The 14,629-nt window shown below is 40.6% G+C and overlaps 1 protein-coding gene across 1 annotated transcript in view; it reads left to right on the top strand.

Moving 5' to 3' along the window:
* The window catches only part of nek8 (NIMA-related kinase 8), a 60,426-nt gene that overhangs the window by 40,764 nt on the left and 5,033 nt on the right, over positions 1-14,629 (top strand). Inside the window, exon 16 of the transcript XR_010968517.1 lies at positions 13,992-14,088. The gene's annotated coding sequence lies outside the window, so the exon portion shown is untranslated. The remainder of the gene's footprint in view (positions 1-13,991; positions 14,089-14,629) is intronic.

Raw genomic sequence — 14,629 nt, 5'->3', positions numbered from 1 at the left:
CCTCACTTACCCAAGTCCAATTAGCTTAGGCACAGGTTGGCAACAGCCACAGCTTAGAAACTCCCGAGCAAGGGTACTGCTGATGTTTAATCAGCTAAAACCATGCTACCTATCAGCACAGAGCACTGATGCCACGGTTGAGATATTGTCAGCTGACAAGGAAAGTAATTTACAAAAATGCAGTCCACTGTAATGTACTGAATCATAATCATACATGTCAGAGGCAGAAAAACAGATGCTGGAGGATAATTTAGCAAGCAACTGATTGCAGTAATTTTTCCACTGTGTTTAGATTTCAGAATCACTGGTCCTGGAAAGGCAGTGTACTGTGGACGGTTATGTAGAAGGTATAAAAGAAAGAAAGACTTACATAAATGAAAGAAAGACAAACAGCAATGTGATAATGACAAGGTAATCTGTTTTAGTGATGTTGGTTGAGGGATAAATATTGGCCAGGACACTGGGGAGAACTCCCCTGCTCTTCTTCGAAGAATGCCATGGGTTCTTTTACGTCCACCTGAGAGGGCAGACGGGGCTTCGGTTTAACGTCTCATCCGAAAGACGGCACCTCCAACAATGCGGCACTCCCTCAGCAATGCACTGCAGTGTCAGCCTGGATTTTGTGATCAAGTTCCTGGAGTGGGACTCGAACACACAACCTTCTCCAGTTAAAAGGCTCATAACCTGCAACAGATACACACAAATTGTTTATAAATGTCAGCATATCTTTGAGATTGAATTTTCCATTTTAAATTCACTGCCAACTATTTGTTAAGCTATTCTATGTGGTAAAGGATATTATCATTTACACTTTTTTTTGCAACCAGTATCATAGTGTGATATGGGGTGAAATAATAATAGATAGTGACAGAAGAGCTTATAATAAGTAAGTGCATGGCAATTTTTTTTGGTAGTAGATTACTGGCAAAAGAAACTAATTGACGTGTATTGCAGTCACGTAATAATTATCAATGCGGTACAGAATTTCTGCTACAGTCCTTAATGGGTTAAAAAATGTGACCGAGCACCTCCAATAACAAATGCACTGCTCAAAGTGGAACTGAGTCACATGGACTGGGAAGATCTTGGGTTCAATTCTGGGTCTGTGCTGAGTTAGCCAATCTCTGCTAAAGTGGCAGTAGCTTGTAACTGGCGTCAGCACCGCTGGGTGAGGGAGGGAAGAAAATCACTCTGGTTTTCAGCTCCTGATTGCTAGCCAATGAACCCTGTACGGAAAGTGTGCAAACGTGAACAAGACAGGCAGGACTGTGATGTTTCCGGATGGTTGACTTCCCTGCTGACATTCACTCTTTAGAGTTACACATGAAGAAAGCACAAGGAACTGGAGGGATGCTGGTGCCCATGGGAATATACCTCAGTAATTTGGTGCCTTCAGGAAGAGAAGCAAGAAAATTGGAGGTGGAAGAATAATTGATGCGGGAAGGAGTGTGACGGGACTCCCCCTAATACTGATTTATTGGCTAGCAAATAGAAAGCTGGAAATTCTCTCCGAACTGCTTGTTAATGGAAGATATGAGTACACCCCATTATTTAAGAATGTTTTCCTATTTGCAAATAAGTGAGATGGCCATTTTTGACAGCAGAGGCTCCAATACTTATGATTTTCAATATTCTCATTTCTGAAAACAGATGCTTTATATAAGTATATAATTTTTTTGGCACATCTTGAGGGGATTCCCTGCCAAAGTAAACAAGCAGGCCTGCCTCGTTGCCATTTTTAGTATATTCCTACCACTTAGAAAAGCAGTCGGGGGATACTGCAATCATTTTAAACACTGCCAAAATCTTTTTTGTTTTTCTTTGCATCAACTTGGCAGGAGTGAATATTAACAGATGTTCTTAGACATGATTTGAAGAATTTGATTTGCCAAGAATAATTTTTTTTTAGGAAAATATAATTTTTTTTCTCCTTTTAAATAAATTGATGGGTGCCATAAATTGTGCTGACTTACCTAGTTTTAAAAGTTTGGGTTGTCTAAAGTTTGAAAGTTGAAGTGATTTGTTAGATTAAAAACATTACAAAACCTGCACCTCTACCAAATAACCTTAAATGATCATCCCTTCATAAATGGGCTCCCTCACACTGAGTTGCTATTTGAAAGAAACCTCAAAAGCACAGTGGTGTCAGTGTGACGACAATACCTACGGTAGTTACTACATGCAACAACAACTTACATTTATATAGCGCCTTTAACATAGTAAAATGTCCCAAGGTGCTTCACATGAGTGTTGTCAAACAAAATTTGACACCAAGCCACATAAGGAGATTTTTAGGACAGGTGACCAAAAGCTTGGTCAAAGAGGTAGGTATTAAGGAGCGTCATAAAGGAGGAGAGAGAAGGGGAGAGGTTTAGGGCCCAGGCAGCTTAAGGAATAGCTGCCAATGGTGGATTGATGAAAATCGGTAATGCGCAAGAGGCCGGAATTGGAGGAGCGCAGAGATCTCGGAGGGCTGGAGGAGTGTACAAGCTGAAATCATGGTGCTCTTCCCCGCCCCACCCAGTGCATTATCAGGTCTGATATTTTAAATGTTGCATTGAGGTTATATGACAACCTTCGCACCTACTGTGCTGCTGACATTAAGGTCTGTGCAGGTAAGCTGTTTTCATATTGCTCTATGCCACTGGCTCCAGACGCTTCAGTCTTGCACAGCTGATGGTAACACCAAATAACTTGCCAGATTCACTCAGGTCAATGTCTGACCAACACCCCTCTAACACCAATAAAGCAAGAAAGAAGCACTTTTATGTGACTAAATCTGTTGTGAATAGTTTCATTTGTAAATAAATGAGATTCTTTCAGTTCAGGTGATTGGCAGACTGTAGCCATAAAAGCTGTGAATTACTGGGTATTGACAATCACTAAGAAAGTGATTGCACCTGGGCAGTGTTCTGGTTTGTTATTCAAATGCAGATCATGGGTGGAGGGGGAATTGAAGGAATGATAATCTTTCATCTGTGCTCTGGATGACATTAACACCTGAATGCCGGCAAGACCGAAGCCTTGCAGCTTGGTCCCTGTTTAAAAACTCTGCATCCTTGCTCTTGATCCCACCCCCCTTCCTGAATGCCTATTGGCATTCAGCCCGACAGTTTGCAACCTTGGTGTCCTGGTTGATCTCAACTTCAAACGTCACATCCAATTGATTACCAAGGCTACCTACTTACACCTCTGAAATATCGCCCATATTTGTGCCTATCTCATTCTTTCTGCTGCTGAAAACTTCATTCGAGGAACTGCTAGGGAAGGAATCAGAGTAGCAATGACCAAGCATTGCTTAGAAGGAGGTGTGTGTGGCAGGCGGGGAGGGGTGGGGGGGGGGGAGGTGAGTGAGAGTGAAATAACTTGTATAAACCACGACTGGCTTGTTAAGCTAATGATCAAAAAGGCTCCTTTTGTGAGCTTGTTTTTAATTTCTTTGTGGCAACTATGATCTGCTTGGATCTTCCACTTCAAAGCATATTAGCTATTTCTGCTTTCAAGCTCCCGGCACCATAATGTTTATCTTCATATTGACAATGAGGAAATGATTTTCTCATTTTATCACCCGGGCTTTGGCCACGTAGTTGTCTGAGCAGATTCTATTTTGCTTAAATGCACGAAAATGAAGCTGGAGGAGTTGAACTGCCACATCACATAATTTACTCCGATGGATTGTCTGAGCTATGGTGAGTAAGAGCCTGGACATGACACATACTGGAAACTTGCAGTGAGGTGGGCATTATATTAACCCAAACCTTGTTGAACAGACAGGAATGCCATCATCCACAGCACTTGCTGTGAGCAGTGCAATTTGCATCTGTGCCTGCACTGGTCTTTCACCCTCACACTAGTTCACTTTTACCTAGTTTACAAAAGCGATCCTATCTGCTGGATCCAGATGGGTGCAATTAATCATCAGTACAATGCTGAATACAGTTACAATAAAATATTACCAGCGATGCGCAAAAGCAATACAAATGAGTATATTAAAAATTGCAATATTGAGCTCCTTGACAGTGTGTGCACCGCCCAGTGTAGAACTGAGCCACACAGGTCAGCAAGGTCCCAGTTTGATCCCTAATGTGTGCAGAGGTAGCTGTTCGCGAGTGTCGATAGGGATGCTACAATTGGCCTAGGCTGGGCGGAAAAGCAGCTTGGGTTCCTATCCTTGATCATTATCTAGTGATTCAGGTTGGAAAGTGTGGGTACTGATGTTGGACGAGACTGTGTTGGGTTCAGGGAGTGGGGGGGGGCAGTGTAGAGCTGCTCGATAGCAATCAGGAGTTGGAAGCTTAGGTAAGATTCATATTTTTATCCTTCCCTGACCCAGGGGCACTGTAGCCAATTGTAGCACCTCAACCCCTGCCATGGCTGAGATCAGCTGAATTAACAAGGCGAGGGCTTAAACCTGGGACCGAACTGGTCTGTATGGCTCAGAAATGGTGCTGTTACCTCTGAGCCATTAGAGAGCTTACTTTCCACTTTCCCTAGTCCCGATGCCACCCAGCATACCCAGGCTGAGGGTTGGCAAGTGATTGCTCCCTGGTCCCTACCTGTGTCTCTACTAAATGGCTATTTGAAGGTGCAGCCCAAGATGGCCCTCCCTTCAATTTGTGTTCCCTTGGTCCCTGCGTGGAAGCATTTGGACCATGTACGCCTGAAAACTACTCAGCGTTTGCTCGACCGTAGGGGAAGGAAAGAAAATAAACCCAAAATGCAAATTTCTTTGAACCTCTATCATTTTCTACAGCAGAACACATGAGTAACCAAGAACAATAGGGACAATAACACCCGCAAGCAGTTTGAATTCCATAGAGATAATGCGACTGTGACCATGTTATCAATCCTCAGAATACTGAGCTTCTCGAGATTGCCTCAAACCTGCAGAAATGCATTTCAATTTAGAGTATCAATAGAGGTGTCAAAAAGACAGTGCAGAACTGATAGCTCAACCATTTTTTGGTGGGTTTTAAGTCTTGGGATAAAAAACCTCCTTAAAAGTCATAAAAATGCCCTGGTACCCCTCTCTCTTTTATTTGCAAGAAATCCATTCCCATCAATCAATAAAGGCATCTAGAAACTGTGTTTGCGTCAAAGTGATGACTATGTTACTATTTAACATATCTTTGGTATTACCTTCTGGGTATGGAAATGAAATATATTCTCGTGTAGACAGGGCATGAGATTAAAAGACCTTTCTCTTTCCTTTGGGGATTACAGCTCTGTTTCTGTGTTCATTTCTTCTGCCGTTTCGCTCACATTATCATGAGCTTCATCAGAGATTGGATTTCCAGATCTGATTATTCCTTTGAGGCTGTGTCAAATTGGACTGAATTCAGCTATTGCAGTTGTTTATAGTCAAAAACAGTTAGCAGGCTGGGGTGAGCATAAAGCCTACACCACCATCGTCAGATCTGTCACTCAGGGCATCCCTGTTCGATTATGAAGCCAGGTATTCATTTTTAAAAAACATATAAAATAATGCACTACTTTGCAGATTAGTTAAATGGTCCAAATTTAACCCCCATCTTGTGGGTTTGTAATTTATTTAAATTATGTCACCCAGATATAATTTGTTCTGCAGCTGTCATGTTGTACTTTTAAATATTTGTATTAAAAACGGAATACCCTTTCAAAATATCCTCAGTTATTGTCCCTATGTAATATGCATATTGTTACCACTCGGAATTAAATGGTAGACCAAAATCCTACTCTGGATTAAATAGTAGACCAAAATCCTACTCGGGATTAAATGGTAAACCAAAAGCAGGACGTTCACTATATGTGGGTGTGAACGGTAATGTCACTGTCCACTGTGAATGTGACGGAATTTACCCTGTTGATGTAAATGGGAATCTCATTTAACTCATAGGCATGGATGATGTCGCTGCCACCATCAGTGCTTTAATCTTGTTTATCCTGTTTGTGTGGATGATAAAATCACTGCTCTATACCACTGTAATCTTGTTTGATCCTGCCAGTGTAAATGGTAATCTCATCTATTTCATTGCTCTGTGTAGTTAGTGTTGCTATCCACTGCCCATGTAATCTCATTTGTCCCATGTAATCTCATTTATCCCATGAGTGGTCACAGTCCATGCAATCTCATTTATCCTGCAAGTGCCCACTATCTTGTCTATCCCACAGGTATGAATAGTAATGTTGTTGTCCCCCATCAGTGGTATAATGTTCATCCCCACATATCAGTGCTGTCTGACTGTGATAAGACTTCCAGAACACACCTTTGCAAATGAGACAGTTCACTGATAAATTCAGGTAAATCGTTTTTGAATCTTACTGGACTAAATGATAATTAAAATGCACATTTAACTGGGATCTTTATGCTGCATTTGTGATCATAGAAGCATAAATGCAATGTAGAAATCTGAGTATAAAGCCACCAAATCCAAAGTGGCCCCCAATTGCATCACCTCCATTGGGACCTACCTATCTCACGATGCAATAACATATATCAGTGCCAGAGTTATCTGATCAGTTGATAGGATGGCCTGTAAACCAGCACATTGTGTCATGACGCATGTTGAAGCTGCTAGTTGTACCCACCAACTAGTAAGAATTTTTCTGGGTCAATAAGCGATGCACTGGTAGGTTAAGTATAACACATACATGTTAGCCACACACACTGACTATTCCAGTTTACTCTGAAACTCAGATGACTACTCTGCGTGTACAGGCTTACACCTGCATCGTGATGTATTGAGTTTTAGATTGTTTGTGACCACGAAGAACAGTGACTTACATGATGTTTCTGAATGCAACTCAGGTGGCAGGTTAGGTGTAACAATTTCATAAACATTTGATATGAAGCTTTTTCCCTTCGTTGAGGGTTCTATAACAAGGGGACATAGATTCAAGGTAAAAGGCGGGAGGTTTAGAGGGGATTTGAGAAAGAACTTTTTCACCCAGAGGGTGAAACTCACTGCCTGAAAGGGTTGTGGAGGCAGGAACCCTCACAACATTCAAGAAGCATTTGGATGAGCACTTGAAATGCCATAGCATACAAGGCTACGGACCAAATGCTGGAATATGGGATTAGAGTGGACAGGGCTGATGGCCGGCGCGGACACGATGGGCCGAAGGGCCTCTATCCGTGCTGTATAACTCTATGACTCTATGACTCTATGAAAAGCAGTTTATAAATCCTAGTTCAAAGCCTAGTATCATCACTGCCCTGAATATATATGGCAATGAAGAGCTATTAAATCACAAACCTTCCACAGCCCAACATTATGGAGATCAATTATTCCCCCTCCCTTGCTGTAGTTAATCTTATCTATCTCAGCCCAGACCCAGGATTAGGACCTGGGATCTTCCTGGTCTGGCTTAATGTGCCTTTATCCCCTGAGCCCTCAGCAGAGCTACATGTAATTCATAATTTTTAAAAAAAGCAATAATGTACTTTATACTGTATGAAAGTTCTCAGAAGGTTTTATTTTTGTACATTGCTGCAGAACTCTGACATTGCTCGATTGCATTTTCAAGCTTAATGTGCAATTTGAAATCTCACTAGGAAGTGATTATGAGGAACAATGTTTTGGAATGTTCAAAGATTGGCAGATAAACAAATAAATTTAGCAACAAGCTGGCCTCAGGCACATATCCTCATTGGGACCAGATGCCTGATACGGAGTGACTTGTACATACTAAATGCAATCCAACCCATTCTTTATGTATTGGTAACTCTTGGAGTACCAATTTCTAACTCAGCTTCTAAGGAACCCAAATTGCTGGTAATAAAGTAGTTACAAAAATCATTTGCTGTGAATTCCTGATGTGAAACATGAAGTTAGAAATTGAATTATTGCAACCCCAGCCCCACCTATTCTGTGGAATTGCTGTTCTATAAATATAGATTAGATGGGAAAAGACAAGAAAGAAAGAATTTGCATTTATGTAGTGCCTTTCACGTTCTCGGGATGTCCCAAAGCGCTTCACAGCCAACGAAGTATGTTTAAAGTGTAATCACTGTTGTAACATAGGAAACGCGGCATGCACTTTGCACGCAGCAAGATCCCACAAACAGCAAGGAGATTAATGACCAGTTGATCTGGTTTTGGTGATGTTGGTTGAGGGATAAATGTTACCCAGGACATCAGAACTACCCTACTCTTCTGCAAATGATGCCATGGCATCTTTCACATCCACTTGAGAGAGTAGATGGGGCCTCAAGTTAACATCTCATCCAAAAGAAAGCACTTCCGAGAGTGCAGCACTCCCTCAGTACTGCACTGGAGTGTCAGCCTAGATTATGTACTCAAGTCTCTTGAGAGTGGAGCTTGAACCCATGACCTTCTGATTCAGAGACAAGAATGCTACAACTGAACCAAGGCTGAAACCTAAAAGGTTGTTACCCTAAAAGTAATACCTCAAACAAAATGAAGTAATGACAAATTTCAGGCAGGTTCCGTCTTCACCTACAGATTGTGACATTCAGTTTTTATTTTATTTTGAGAAGCCACTCAATTTCTCAACCACAGGAACTGTATGTAAACGTTGATTTTTCTTTTTGTTTTTGATGCCATATTGAATTAACATCTTCCTTATGAAACATGTTACTCAGAAAATATGTCCTCAGTGGTAACCTTTAAAGAAGAACTACTTTGTAAATGCTGGTCACATTCAATGATTCAAGCAATGTTTGAAATAGTCCAGGTATGAGAAAAATTAGGAGAATCAAAGCTGTCTAGTCATAGAATTAATTTCCTGAGTACACACTGTCCACCACCGGTGTGAATTGCAAAACTATGGGGATGCTGCCTGACATTTTCTGAAACACGTTGATGACAGGAGAGGTATCTTTTTACTGGGGCGTACTGTGGAAATTTAGGCAATACTGTGGCTATTAGGAACAATTGCTTTGACCCAATACTGAACTAATCATTTTGTTCCCCGGAAAGTTTTGTGTTGCTGTTGGTATAACTGTCCTGTTGCTTCTAAGTGTACACTTACTATGGTGTAATGGGTTTCACATATTATCTTTTCACCTCAAGATGTGGACCTAGGTTCTAAATCCATCCTGGACCAATTGGATAAAAGCACTCTCTCTGCCAGCTATGAGGACTCTAAATGAAATGAGTTCATGAGGTCCCACAGTACAGGGCCCATTATTTGCCACAAATTATTAGTTCCAATGTTTGTCTATGCAAAACGTTGACCTTGCTGACTACCTGCTGTATATTTGCAATAATTTATTTCAGAATGTGCACATTTTTATTTTAATCTCTTACTAAATTAGCAATTTGGTTTACAGAGGCCATTATAGTGATTGGTGTGTGGAAATTCTCATTGGGGTTAAGGTGCATTGTTGTAACAAAGCAGGGTTAGTTTTAAGCTGTATGTGGTTGTGCTGTACTTGATCTATGTGACCAAAGTGGAAAGTATGGCACTGATAGTCCTCAATGATTTGCCAAATTCTTTTTAACGAATGAAGTATAATTACTCATTCCCCCAACCCCAAGGCTTGGTGGATCAATGCAGAGCAGGTTGGTCCCAGCTTTGATCATTGCCTTCAGTGAGGCTGGTAGCAAGAGGCTCACAATTGACCTCAGTGTCTCTTGAGCTGTGATGGTTTCTGATTCTGTCTGCTGTCCAGCACCTATTGCTGATCCTGACATGGACGCGGGGGTACGAGCTGAGGACAGGACTCCACTTGCCTATAATAACCCCAGAGTGCAATAGCCCACTGACATGCATTGTCCAAATTCACACCTGGATAGCTGGTGTTTATATGGGTTACCAACGCTTGCTTCCATTTATGGAAGTGTCCCAAGTTTGAGTCACCATCCTCAGGAGAAAACAAGTGGAAAAAATTGGAAGAGGACAGAATTATTTTTTATAGATAATACAAACTTTTTGAATACTCTTGCTTTCAACTGCCTTATATTTTCATAATTGATTCAGTTGCGCAGATTAAAGCAATTCCTATATACTACCCCATCCAGGAATTATCTTAGTCAGAATTGTATCATGGGGTTTGTTCAAATTTATTGTTCTGGGCCTGTAAATGCCTTTAACGCAGTAGTGGCCCATGTGCTCTACTTCAGCTGGAAAGAAACCAAAGCAAAGATCACTTAATGGTGAGACAGTCGGCCATCACTTGAAATGTAGTTACAAATTTGAAATATTTATAGTGCCAATGAATTCTGGAGCAACATGTCAACATCAATTATTAAAATTCAGTTGGGTGCTGTTGCCCTCAACTTTATCCCATTGGCATAATTTTCAAAATGGTGGACAAAATCCTGATAAGTAAATTGCCTCACGTACAGACATAGACTATAATTCCTCAGATTTCAAATCTGATTCAAACAATGAATTTAAACAATTATTTGAATATTATTCTATTAAATACCTAACTTACTATATAAAAGAAAGACTTGCATTGATACAGCACCTTATCACTCAAACAATTCAAAGTGATTTACAAATAATGAAGTGCAGTGATTGATACTATGTTGGCAATGTGGCAGCCATTTTACATACAGCAAGATCCCCAAAACAACAGAGAAGAATCATTAATACTTTAAAAAAATCTTGTGATGCTTGTTGAGGGAGGAATGTTGACCAGGACACGGCAAAAACTCCTCGCTCTGATTTGAATATTGCCATATGACCTTTAATGTCCATCAGAGTCACATTGGGCTTTGGTTTAACATCTCATTCAAAGGATAGGGTCTCTGAAATGCAGCACTCGCTCAGTACTGCGCTGGGGTGTCAGTTTATTTTATGGACTCGAGCAGGATTTGAACCCACAACCTTCCGACTCAAGATTGTGGATCAAACAATCCTGTATGAGCAGAATACTTACCGGTAAGTCGATGAATATAGAGTTTGCACCCCATGTGAGCAAACCATACATAACTAACATAAATGGGATACTGATGACTGAGACAACCTCCTAACTTATGGGATGTATTCTGGATATGAAATTATACACAATTGAAAATGAGAATTAATGATCTATGTTAAGGACAAGAAAATTACAAGTTCACTTCCCCTTAAAGTCCAGAAGTAATTCATGTGTTGTCTGTACATAACGGTAAAATATGAGAAAAGAAACTGCAGTTTGCAACATGTGCAGAGTGAATCTATATGCAGTAAATACTTTTATTTGAGTACAGAAATAGAACCATATGCTATCTGACACAAGTAATAAAAAAACGAATAAAGCAGCATTGATTACCCTAACTTGCAATTATTCGCAGGTAAATAGAGCAGAACTAGTGTATCTATCTGGATGTTTCCAGAATATGAATCCATTTTTCACAGATTATTTTTAAAATAGAAGACACTAAGCCAACAATCCAGGGTTTAACCAAGTTCATTTGATACTGAGCAGCAGAGTAGATTGGGAGGAAATTAGGATCCCAGAGGCTTGTGAAGTAAGGAGTGCTGTGACTACAGGATATTGGAAGTCCTTATTGTATTATCACTCCATGCCAGCATTGATACTACTATACTTATCACACATTTTATTTCTGGATCTGCACGGCTGTAGATTTGAGTTCTGTTTCAAGCTCTGTTATATAACTGTTAGCAGAAACATTTGATTGTGAAAGTTTGTTTGCCACATAAAGGTTCAGTGTGCATCAGGAGCCAGCTGATGGGATAATATAGATTAACAGTTTGAAGAAATGGTGCTGGTATATTATTCAGCAACAGTTTCGTATCACCTAATATGTTTGAAATAGTACACAAGGAGAAGTAAGTTAGGTTTTAGGTTTGGACCCTTCATCAGAACAATTTTGGCAGGGCTGTCTGCACCAGGGATAGTAACCAGTATTTTCTCTTTTTACATCCTGGTGGCCTGTTGTGTTTCCAGAATTTTCTGTCTTTATTTCAGATTTCCAGCATTTGCAGTTTTTCTCGTTAGGGATTTTAACACCCTGTGTTCTTTTAATGTCTTTCCAGTGCTTCACTGAGATTATCTTCCACCAACTTTAACCTCCTTCCATCTTTTGAATAAAACTTGTTTAGGCGTGCAGTCCATTATCTCCTTCCTCTCCTCTCTCACTGTGTGCTTTTCTTCAATTCCATCAGGTAGCTCACATATCTTCCGGTGTTCGGTTCTGACAAACGCTGGGAATTTCCTCAGGGCTTCTTCCGTTCCACCGCTGTAACTTTCTGCAGAGGAGCAGGAGAAGCTCGAAGGAAATTCCTGGTGGAAGGGTCCAGACTTCAAACATTGACCTGCATTTTCTCTTTACAGATGCCAAAAGAGATACTATGGGTATCCTGCGTGTTATGTCCTAATCTAGGAGATCCCTCATTGAGTTGTTCACGCTGAACTGTTATGCCATCTCGGGAATAACATTAGGGCCACTGATTTACAGTGATTCAATAAGTCAAAATCACTTTTTATTACATGTATTCTGGGATTTTTATCAGTGCTTTGAAGTTTCAGTTCCCTGACTCTGCCCATTATTCTGTGAAAACTGTCGAAGTGTGTGTGTGTGTCTGTCTGTATGTAATACGTGTATAAATATTCCTTTACTGATCATATCATTTTTATCCCATCCCATTTTAAAGTTGAAAGTTTTAAAACTTTCTCACAGCTGTCGCAGATGCCAATGTTTACATTTTCTAACTATCACCAATAAAATCTGATACGACTTCAAGTTACTGATGAAAGTTCTTTGAAAGTTTTAATAACTAGTAATGCATCCACATCATAAGACACAGAAATGTAAAAGAAATGGAATTCTGATTTCAAAACCAAACCTTTGGTGCCTGTTTAATATTTTAAAAATTACAGGATGACCCATTTGAAATCCTGGGGTTCTCGGCTGCCAAACTGATGCACCTCTACCCTTACCCCAGCCGAGATCAGCTGTATCTTTATAAATAAAGAACGCATCTGCTACAAGTAGGTGATACCTTCAGTCCAGTTAATTATGGCCTAGAGTTTGCTGAGAAAATAACGGTGACTTAAATGCCCACACCGTTATTAGTTTGTAAAAACCCAGTAATTTGTGGCAATGAAGAGATAGGCCATGAGTTGCAAATCGCCACAAATTGCTGGGTGATTTGCGCCGCTCAACCGTTAGCCTCGCAAAAACCGCAGCTCACCCTCAACCTTCCTATGAATTTCAAAAAATTGCTGCATTTGCACTGCTCAAACGAATTAAACTTGCTGCAGAATGTTAGGGCTGGTTTTTAACAATGTAAGGAACCCTTTTAATGACAATATTTATGTTCCTGCAATGCCACTCAACCTCAAAGGCCCAGGAAAGGAACATTTGAAACGATGGAGTCTCAGTCCTGCAGGTAGTAAATTGATCCTAGAGGTTTCTTAAAATGTAATTTTTTTTCTTACTTTTCCTTTGTCTCTTTTTTCTCTCTCTTTCTTAATCCATTGTAAACAATTTTACAACACCAAGTTATAGTCCAGCAATTTTATTTTAAATTCACAAGCTTTCGGAGATTTTCTCCTTCCTCAGGTAAATGTTTCAAGATCTCCACATCATTTCTTAATCCAATCTTTTCTTCCCTCTCTATTTCTCTTTCTGTACCTAATTTTGACTCTAATTCACCATATTTCCATCTCCATTGTTCCTCTGTTTCTTTCTTTATCTTTAAATTTAATTGATTAAGGAGATAGACTGTTGGTCCCAGAGGCCCAGTTGCCCTCGCTGCGCCATTATCAACTCGCGCTCCCAGCAATTTGCAGCACAAAAACATTTCTAGGGTGAGGGAAAAAATCCAATACATGGGGCACGTCCCACTCCAGCAAATTCTGGCCCAATGTTTCCTCCGATGGAGAAAGATTGTCCTTGTGAGATGATTTCCCATACTGGAGGGCCACCATACACACTAACAGAGAAGTTGTTGCTTTGTAATATCCTAGATACCAACCTGAGGGACACTGAACAGATGAGTATGCAGCAGTACTGCTGAGTAAAAAGTCTCAACTTATTTACCATGTAACGGAATGAATAAAACACAATTAACTTACTTCTCCCTTATAGTGAAAACCTATGGGACAACTTGTCATTATGCATAAGGAGCAGCAGAATGAGCCTCACAGAACAATGAAATCAAAGAGTGACGTCACCGGTAAAGCAGGTGGGTGGTTGGTGGTGAGTATTTCTTTTTCTTAGAACTGTGGGCTAAGTTACAATAAAACCAGGTAACATAACCACATTTATAATTAACTAATTGACTAAACTTAAGGTCTACAGATTTTATAGCAGGTAGTTTTTTTTTTAGTGAACCTAGGTCCCTAGTAAACATTTTCGAATTTCAACGTAATTTAAAAGAGGTAACTAAGCTAAGGCAAGTCATGGCAGCAGACCTCGCACCCGTGATATGCCCCTCCTGCAAGATGAGGGAAGTCATGGACACTACCAGTGTCCCTGCCGACCATGTGTACAGGAAGTGTGTCCACCTGCAGCTACTGACCGATTGTATCTCGGAGCTGGAGCTGCGGGTGGATTCACTGTGGAGCATCCGCGATGCAGAGAAACTCGTGGATAGCACGTTTAGCGAGTTGGTCACACCGCAGGTAAAGGGTGTACAGGCAGGAAGTGAATGGGTGACCACCAGGCAGAGTAAGAGGTGCAGGCAGGTAGTGCAGGGGTCCCCTGTGGCCATCCCCCTCTCAAAC

This window comes from Heptranchias perlo, chromosome 28, assembly GCF_035084215.1.
Source record: "Heptranchias perlo isolate sHepPer1 chromosome 28, sHepPer1.hap1, whole genome shotgun sequence".
NCBI classification, from domain to species: domain Eukaryota; kingdom Metazoa; phylum Chordata; class Chondrichthyes; order Hexanchiformes; family Hexanchidae; genus Heptranchias; species Heptranchias perlo.
This window is presented reverse-complemented; position numbering and strand designations above follow the sequence as displayed.